We start from the raw sequence: 10550 nt of genomic DNA, 5'->3' as shown, positions 1-10550 counted from the left end.
ACAAAATACAGTTTTGAATCAAGCTGTTTTCTAGCGTTTTGAAGGAACTTTTAAACTATTACCGTGCATACAGGGGCGTGTCCAGGGAGTTGGAGTTATAACCCCCCCCCCCCAAACCACAATTGATCAAAATTGTCCATGTATTTTTAACTTGTGTTAAAGAAGTAAACTCGTAGTCGATCCATGTATCAAAGCTCACTTTTGCTTTTATTTGTTTTGGTATTTTAACTATAACACCTGACATGTAATAAAATACAATACATGGTATTAGTAAGTTTTTGGACTGACGAGTCCGTATGCATCCCGTAGGGTTTGACAAATATAATACACCCACTGTAACTTCCTCATTTCCCAAACTTCGAGCTAAAGAGACAGTGAGTAGGGCCATGAACATGTCTTTGAACAGGTAATTTGTAATATCCTTAGTATAGATCTCCTCGCTTTCGCTGTTGGCGTTAGCCGTGTATAAGTGAGTTTTGTTAATAATAATGAATACCGATAGTGGTAGCAATAATGAAAAAGTACTAAATTTTAGTCCACTGATTTTAACATTTTAAAATATTTTATTTCTTAAAACATCTTGTTGTTAGTATTACACTTCACGATTTTGTTTCAACCAAAATTGTCTAAGATATTTAAAATTAGATTATTACCTAAACGTGTTGACCTACATATAAAAATGAAATAATGAACTTTCAACCCTTTGGGGGTGAATTCTGATATATCACAAGTTATGCAATAATCCATTTAATTTATTTTATGACAATTTGATCGAATGTTCTCAAAAACTGTAAATCCACAAACAAAGTAAAGAAATAATATCACGATCTTTTAAATAATATGTTACTTCATATAATATATGAAGTTCATATTTGTTAAATGTTTTAATTTACACACTAGAACATGTTTTTGTATAGATTAATTCCACGAATAAAATTATATACATAAATAATAATAGTAAAAAATTAATAAAAAGTAAATGTTAACTTCATGTTAAAATAAACTATGCACTAAACTGGCTTTCAAACCAGATATAGTCATAATTTTGACGAGTTAAATTGAAGACTGTATTTTTAATTAATTTTAGTTTCTCAAATCAAAATAATACAAATTAATAAATATTATATTAAAATTCTAAAGTAAACAAATATTTACAATTAATCCCAAATTGAGATGAAAATATTATTGTATTGGTTATAGCATTTGTTGTGGAATGCAGCCAACTTCAAAGCGAATAATAAGTTTCAAGGCTTCTAGGGTACTAGGTCGATGTTTAAACAATTCACTCCTGGGGTAGCTCCATAAAAAGTAATAATACGGAGTTAAATCTGGTGAGAGCGTAGGCCATGGAATGTCGCCCTAGTAGGAGATCAATCGTTCGGGAAACATTTCCCTCAAACTGCCGTCGAATATCTAGCAGTATGGGCTGTGGCAAGAGGATCGCTTAGGAGACTGCAAGATTCATCTTCTGACGCCGACAATATTGTCTGAAGTTAGGACGGTCCTCTGAGCCCCAGCTCTCTTTCTCACTGCACTATCACATGCACGGAAATTCTCCACCTAAAACAAAATGGATTTGCGTTCAGGAACAGGATTGCGAGGGAAGATTCCGATAACGATGTTGCAGTGCATGCAATTGCAACAATAGATTTATCTTGAAAAAAAATATATCACGACTGCAAAACCACATTGCTCTTTCGATCAAGCCATGTCTACAACTGACGGCGGTACTAACGGGAAATTCCATGTAGCGTCCACAGCGTCATTCGAGCTTACCCCACTCCTCAATACTCACAAACCCATCTCAAAAGTAGGGATACTTCTCTGTCCCACTCCATACAACAAACTAACCTCAAACATAAAGAATTTAGACTTCAAAAGCTGTAAAGCGACTTCAAAAAAATAAACTCATTGCTGATCCCATCATGAGGACTTTTGATCACAAGCCTTCTGCTATGAATATAAGGTTGGACTCTAATGAGCAATATGTTCAGTGATTTCTGTAATCATTTCACAATGCGGGTAATGCAGTCTGAATTTATAACGTTTTTAAAGTAGTAAAAACATTTTGAATAAAAAGATTTTGTTTTTTCATACACTTTAAAACTTTTAATCTTGTATAACTGAGACAATAATTATAACCTACATGCATATACAGGCTAATATTATAAAATGTCTAAAGGAAGTTTTTGATAATTTTTGTTTACAAACAGTTAGGAGTTGTGAGTAATCAGCGTTTTCCACGAAATTTCCCAAAATATACAGTATTATCTGAATCTAATTCTGCCCATATCCCTCGTGACGTCACTAACCTTCTGTTAAAACCAACTTGTTAGTTATCTACTAGTCCCACTGAGACTCCTCTCACCACATAAATGTTCTAGTCATTTTCTACGTGTGATTTCACGGGTCTGAATATGAATCTTAAGGATGTCTCCACTACCAGAGATTGCACTGACCATGGACGCAAGTTGCTCAAGGAACTTCTTAAAGAGCTAGATGAGCGGAATAAGAATGGTGAAACAGACCTTAGCCTGAAGTACTTCAATGGCATTCCAAAAATTGTAAAAAGCGAAAAACTAGTTAAGTTTAACGTTAAACCAAACGTCTTGGCTCCGTACAAAGGTTGACACATTGAAAAAGTATCTATTTCCCTATATTTATGATATTGTTTGCCTCACCTTTCCTCTGAAATTTTCAATGATGAACTTGGTTTTTACTCCAACAGTGTCTATCGGACGGACAGGTCTGCCCAAAATAGCAACAATCTAGCGGCGCAGTTTCCTCCAATATAAAATCTCAAGTCACCCCTACTTCAAATATATTGACATTGAGTGCGTCTTCATTTCTGTGGAGCTTTCTCCTGAAGTTCGTCATATCTTCAATATTGTGTATATTGCACCCTCTTCACCTTCCTCAAAATACATACTTTACTGTGATATTGTGGATGCAGTTACGTTATCTCATCATAGAGGTAGCTCTCCAACCTTTAATTGGTGATTTCAGTCTTCCGAATGTAAACTGGATTTTCCCTGACTATAGTGTTTCTTCGGTGAAATGCCTTAGAGATTTGTTCGACCTCATCGATCTTCGTCAGTTAAACTCTATCCCTAACCACACAGGCACAATATTGGACCCTGTTTTTTCCAATGTCCATTCAATTACACTATCCCCCGCCATAGGTATTCTCGTTCCTGCGGCATTTGTACATCCTGCTCTCTGTTTTTAATTACAACTAGATGCTAATCAGGGTGGTTATAATGAAAATAATTGGTTCCTTATGTCGTTATATTGTTGTAGAGGGCCTGTTCTTTACAACTATTTCTTAGGAGGCGACCACGTTATTCGATGCTCTGAAGTTAGTGATCTAGATATTATTATCGTTGATGCCTCTCTCTGGCCACAGAGGTATATTAAGGATGTGTATGAGCCAATAGGAAGCTCAGCTTGTTTTACAAACTTGAATTCAGTATACCAGTGGCATATTTAAGGGAGGGTTATTGGATATGTAGCCCAGGGCGGCAAGATTTTGGGGGCCGTCATACTGCACTGTTTTATACCAAATATTAGGAGGTTAGACTATTAATTGTAGTCTATACTGTATAGGGCGGCAGAAGTAGTGTAGTTTCCGATGATACGCGGTTTCCATATATAGAACTAGTCTCTTTCAGCTCAAGGAAGTATGCCAGGGGGAAGTCGTGGACAAACACACACACGGGGAAGGAATTCGGTCATTATATTGATAAGTTTATACTGATAATACCTTTTTACAAAGAAATAGAAATTGCTACTTTTGCGTTTGCGTTTTATTTGCGTAAATAAAAATTAAAGGGCACAAAAATTCTTAAATAACATACGATTTCTCACTGTGTAGTTTATGGTGGATTAGATTTTTCTGTTTACTTTTCCATGACTTCCAAAGAACATAAGTGACGGTAGAAAGCGCTTAATTGGAGCTGTTTATAGGAAAGTAGCTTTAGAGAAAGTTGAAAAGCAGCAAAAAAACAATAAGAAAGACAGCAAAAATATATGAGTGTTTTTTTTTTCTAAAAGACGGTTACCTAGTGGAGACATCTTTAGTCGCAGGCAACATAATAGAAACTATGAGTACTTTGCTCCTCTACCTCGACTCTAACGCCTTGGCAATGAACTTTCCACTAAATCGGTCTTCTTTAAAGATTGAGTGTCATCACTTTTAAGAGGAGGGTTCTCTAGTTTTTTTAATCGCACGTGAATGAAGACTCCTCCATTATTTTAACTGGATTTTGTTATTATTAAAATAATTGTTGAAATGTCAGCTACTTGAGCTTATTGCGTTTCACATTATCCTTGTATTTAATATGTTTATTGTTTGTTATATATTGTTACAAAATGGTTGTATCGTTGATAAATAAATTAATAAAAGTTATGTTAAGCCATTTAATTCATCACCGAAAAGTTTTAATCATATATGTTATAAGTGTACACGTGTTTGTTTGTCCAAGATTTTAACACGTCTATTCTCCTGAGGCCAAGACCAGGGAAAGTATATCAAGTAAGTTAAACTGTAAGTAGGGTACAGAGAGATCTATTTTTAAAACACGCTACCCCTTTTTGATAAATTTAAAAGATCCTCGATCCTAGATATAGGATGTATGCTTACTTCTAGATAAGAATTTAATGAGTAGACCTTAAAATCTCCACATATTCTAATTTACCCATTTCTTATAATTAATGGAACGATGTGTTCCGCATTCGCTACTAGAGAAACAGGCAATAAGATTTATCTACATATTAGATCTACCTATCTATATAGAAGGATAATTTGATTATTTCTTTATTTCTCCTGCCATGTCTTAGACCAATGATTCAAATCTACCACCATCATAGGCATAAAATACATGTACATTACATAGGCACTTACGTATTTCTCAAAATTGTAATTTCTTTATTTACATTTTGTTGACTATATGTATGCGGTTATTCTCTATTATTTATTATAGTTCAATATTGTAATATTTACAGCGCTTATAATTACGTTATTACACGGAATGTGAGTCAATAATACTGTTACAAATCATTGTTTTACATAATTGTTTTCATATTTTTATAACAATTAATAATGGTTTCCAGCAGATGTGGCTTTACATGTCTCAAAAAAAGTTTCTACTATCAACATTTTTATTTCATTATCTAATAAATGAAGTAATCTTACATACTGCGTATGAAATAATCTACTAGACCACAATTCTGTGCATTAACAATTGTGAGTCTCATTACTAAAGCGTATCTCTCTTACATTTCACATTGAACTATATTTCTCATATAAATACTGATGTTGCTTATATTTTAAAACCAGTGACATCATATTCCAATCTTTCTTTCATCTTTATACAATATAACACTATATTATGCTGTAACATGATCATCGTAAAATTATAAATAAACTGAATACATGTACTCTGAGTTCTTTGCAATTTTCATACCAAAGCACTATTGACGTCACAAAAAGCTAAACTAGCATAATCAAATAATGACCAAAATAATATAATTAACCTCTTAATATTATTATATTGGATTAAAACCAAACCTTTTAAACTGATATGCAAACTGAAAACCAGGTTTTTATTCGCGGGTTCTGGCCTAGATAATGTATTTGTTTTTTTTTTTTTTTTTCAAAAGCTTTATTTCTGGTTCAATTACTACAAGTAAATAATTATACACAGAAGTTTTGAATCATAGAGAACAGAAGAACATAGAAATATTAACATTAGTGGGTTTGCTCCAATGGAGACACCCTATAACATAATACAGTTAACAGAAAATAAACAATAAAATTAGTACTTGACAAACAATGTAAGTTTCAAATTATAATAAAATGTCTTGAACAAGGACGTGCTTTCAGTCTTCTGTTGACAGTTCTTTGGCCAATGTTAAAATGGACAGCACCTGTTGATTGGTCCAGAGTTTCTAGAAATGTAGCACTTAGTTTTCGGATGTAGTCACAGATGGTCGGAATTTCTAATTCATTATGAATCTGTCGGTTTCTAACAAAACCATGGAGAATTTGTTGCTATTCTCAAAAACTTGTTTTGGAATACTTGAAGTTTGTTCATTTTTGATTTATGAGGCAAGGACCCCAAACTGGACAAGCATAAGTTAAGAGGGGTCTGAATATTCCTTGGTAGATTAAAAGAGCGCATTTAAGTTTAAGAGATGATCTTCTATTGATAATTGGGTACATTTGTGCCAATCTTGTGTTTGCTTGATTTAATTTTGAATTTATGTGCTGTTTATAAGTAAGTTTAGAGTCTAATTAAGACACCCAAATATTTAACAGTTCTGTCATTTTCATTCCATGGTATGATGTTATCTTGAATTTCTATATTCCTTAAGGATTGAATTTTCTTAGCGAAAATATTTTCGCTTCACATTTTAGAGGGTTAAGTGCGATTTTCCAATTAACGAACCAATCCAACAGTAGGTCTGTATCAGTCTGAAGCATGTCAACTGCTGTGTCAATGTCTTGATGTTGGGAAATCAAGGCAGTGTCATCAGCGAAAAGAGAAGCGTAGAATGAGCTGGAATGGGTAGGTCATGCATGAACATATTAAACAGGATAGGTCCTAAAATTGAGCCTTGTGGCACACCAGCCCGGATCTGTCGAACAGTGGAATGAGTAGAATTTATTTTTACTGAAAAAGTCCGGTTTTTCTAAAAATGATTCGATGATGTTTTGCAAGTATTTGGAAGTCCAGTTTGAAATAGCTTATACAGAAGGCCTTTGTGCCATACTTTGTCAAAGGCCTGAGCAACATCCAGAAACAAAGCAGCAGAGTGTCTTTTATTTTCAAACCCTTGCACTATTGTTTGTGTTAACCTCGCAAGTTGCTGCGTAGTAGAATGTTTTGCCCTAAAACCGAATTGGTGGGGAGGAATACATTGAGCATCTTCAATGAATCTGCATAGTCTCTTCTGTATTAGCTTTTCAAATACTTTTGCCAGAGTGGGTAGTAGGCTGATGGGTCTGTAACTAGAGGGATTTCTAACAGGCTTACCGGGCTTGTGGATAACAATAACTTCAGCATGTTTCCAGGATTTAGGAAAGTAACCAACGTGTAGGCATGCATTAAATAAAGTTTTTAATAGCTGATGGGCTGTTGGCGGGAGTTCCTTTAATATTAAGTTTTGTTATCAAGTCATACCCAGGAGCTTTCCTCAACGGTAGGTATTGGATAACATTTCTAATTTCAGATGTTGAGATATACTGAGTGGGAAGCTCAGCAGATAAGATTGTGCTATTTAAAAACCTGTTGACTTCATCTTCAGTTTGCAAATTAACAGTAGGGTTAGGGGAAAAAGCATTTTCAAAATAATTCGCAAAAACCTCACATTTTTCAGAGTCACTCTGGTACGTCTCCTGGCCTTGTTGAAGGGGAGGGATCGTAGAAGGCGTTCTGAGAATTCTTTTGGTTGCCAGCCACATTGAACTATCGCCTGGGTTTTATTCACTCAAATATTTCTGATTAGTCATTAATTTTGAAAATATCTAATTCTGATTTTATTTTCCTGATGAGCCTGTTAAGCTGCATGCGATCTTCTGGATGCCTGTGTCTCTGCCACCGTCTCCTAAAAACATGTTTTTTCTTTAATTAAATTAAGAATTCTTTGCGGAGGGCGATTAGGACAAAACATGGTTTGTGATTGTTTTGCGACTGCTTTTTTTTAACCGAATTTTTAATCAGCTCAGTGAATTGTAGTACACAGTTGTCAATATCTTCGAAAGACTGTAAACAATTCGGCAAGATAATATTAGTTTCTAAATTCGTTATGAAATACAGCCCAGTCAACTTTACCATTTATTAGTTTCAATGGAGGATTGGTAAAATCGGGTTTAATTGAAAAAGTTACAATTACTGGTAAGTGGTCAGACGTTAACTCGCATAAGGTTTGCTGTACTATCGGTTCATTGAAATTATTAAACAAAACAATATCTAATATGTCAGGTTGCTGTTTCTCTGCCACGGATAAAATGTTGGTTCTACAGGAGCAGATATATTAATAGTTGTACGCATCAAGTAGTCATCTCAATTTATTACCCTTTGGGTTATTAGTGCGACATCCCCATAAAGTGTTTTTTACTGTTTAGATCTCCCATTAAAATAGTAGGACTATTATTATAGAGAATCCTATTAAAATCTTCATCAACAAAACGTTTGTTAGGAGGTAAGTATGCTGATACTAATGAAAAGTTGAGTCCATTTTGTAAAAAATATTTTTATGGAAACAGCTTCTAAACTTTGTAACTGGGGAGCAAGAAATTCGTGGTGTTTTATGTTTCTTTTGATCAAAATTGCGACACCCCCAGAGGCATGAGGAGCCACTCGGGTCCTGTTCTGTAAATAGAATAGCCCACTTATTTTAAATTTATCATTGGGCAGGAAGTGAGTTTTCAGTGACACATGCAACATCTATATTATGTCTTACTAGGAAATCTGTAAAGAGATGTTTTTTGTCTTTCAAGCCATTGGCATTCCAATTGAGAACAATTAAGTTTTTAAGAGAGTTGGGGCCTGATTGTTAGTCACGGGCATTTTTAAAAGAAAGAAGCAATAACCTGCTGAATAACCTTTTTCAACTGGGTATGAGTATTTTTACTACATTGCTTATTATTTCGTCAAGACCTGAGATGTTACCTGCTTCCCAGAGATTGTGGATCCTCTACGGAGTTTGCAGTTGAAGGAATGTACGACGGATGAGCCACCTCAGCATAGCTGGGGGAGTTCATATTCAACGGAGATCGAGGTGGAGATGATTTTGGTTGAGTTTTCCCTAGGTTCGTTGAGTTTTCGGGTCGTGTCGTTGTAACTTGTGGACGAGATTCTTGGGTCGTTCCCTATGGAGGATTTCTTGCGACCGGTCAATTTCTGCTTGATGCCCTGGTAGTATTTACACCTCCTGTAATTTGAAGTATGTTCCTCGCCGCAGTTAACACACACTGGTTTGGTTTCTTTACTGACCGGGCAGTTTGAATAGAGATGGGATCCCGAGCACCGCACACAGCGAGGGTCCAGTTTGCAGAAGTTTTTTGTGTGACCAAAGTCTTGGCATCTCAGACACTGTGGGATGTTTTTTTGACTTCCTTTTTAATTTCCACTTTAACTATGGCGTGAAACAATTGTTCAAGGTTCATATATATCACGACCACTTTCCGAATTCACCAGCTCTACAAAACAGAGTGGCATTGGACTTTTGTTTTTGTTGAACAATCTTGATACTTTAATGGTCGGGTAACCCATGTCACATAACTCTTGATTGATTTTCTTCGTCATTTAGAGAGTAGGGAACATTACGAATGATCACTTCAAGGTTTTTGTCCTGGGAAGGTTTAAACGTGAAAAACTTTTACTTGATTTGTTTCATAAAAGTTAGTTAGTTTCCTGTAGTCATTTATTTCTGTTAGGTTTATCTTGATCGATTTAGCTTTGATTTCAGTTGTGAAACTTGATATTACATTACACTTAATATCTTTTATTATTTCTTGGTGGTTATTTACGTCACGCAAAAATATTGGTGGGATCTTAGATCGTGATTTATTTTTCTTTATATCATCAGGAGATCCTTGTTCCATTTCATGTCCTTGTGTGAGGAAGGAAGACAGTAGCTATGATCTGCAACATTGGTATGGGTTGGTTTCAAGTATCTTGAATCGGTTTTTTGAATGAATCTCACTCACATCGAGGTAGTACTTCTTAGGAGGTGGAGAAGCATTTGCAGTTTTTAGTAATATGTCGCTTTTTTGGATTCACGAAGTCGTTGTTGTTATCGGGAAGAGGAACAGTTAGCATTTCATTCATGTCTAACGTCGAACTTTGTCCGAGCGGGAACAATTCATTAGCCTGGCTGGCTGTCATAGCGGTAGGAGTAGGTAGGTTTAAAACATTTTAGGTTAAGCCTTTGGTTTACAATATTTGAATTGAACATCAAATTTCTTGTGTGAACGAATCTTGTGAATTAATCAAACAAATACAATCTAAACACGGTAAAAAGTTAAAAACAATAATTAAAAACACTTAAATAAAACTTTTGAACAAACAATTCGAAGAAAATAGCGGACTAGAAAACACTAGGTAAAACTGTTTTGTCAGTCAGCTCAATGTATTTGTAATTCTTACGGAACTAGAAAACCTAAATTCCAAACATATTTTGTAATTTTTAATTTGGCCATTGATAGTCACAGATTCAATTATAATAACATATAATGTTTTAAGCAATCAAACACAAATGTACGTGTTTGAATTTCGTGTGTTGTAATTAACGTAGATTAAATCGTACATTAAATAAAGTTATATACATTATAAATAAAATTAAATCTCTATATATATCACCATAATGATACTTTATTTACTAACACATGGAAAATGACACAAAATAAATTAATTAAAAGCGTCATATGTTTCAAGTAAACATGTTACTTTATAATACATATTGATGTTTGTTACTTGCATTGTTGAATCGTTGGCTGCATTGGTCCCTAAAGATTCAGTATGTTTGATGTTAGATTATGTAAT

This window comes from Homalodisca vitripennis, chromosome 2 (assembly GCF_021130785.1).
Source record: "Homalodisca vitripennis isolate AUS2020 chromosome 2, UT_GWSS_2.1, whole genome shotgun sequence".
In the NCBI taxonomy this organism is placed as follows: Eukaryota; Metazoa; Arthropoda; class Insecta; order Hemiptera; family Cicadellidae; genus Homalodisca; species Homalodisca vitripennis.
This window is presented reverse-complemented; position numbering follows the sequence as displayed.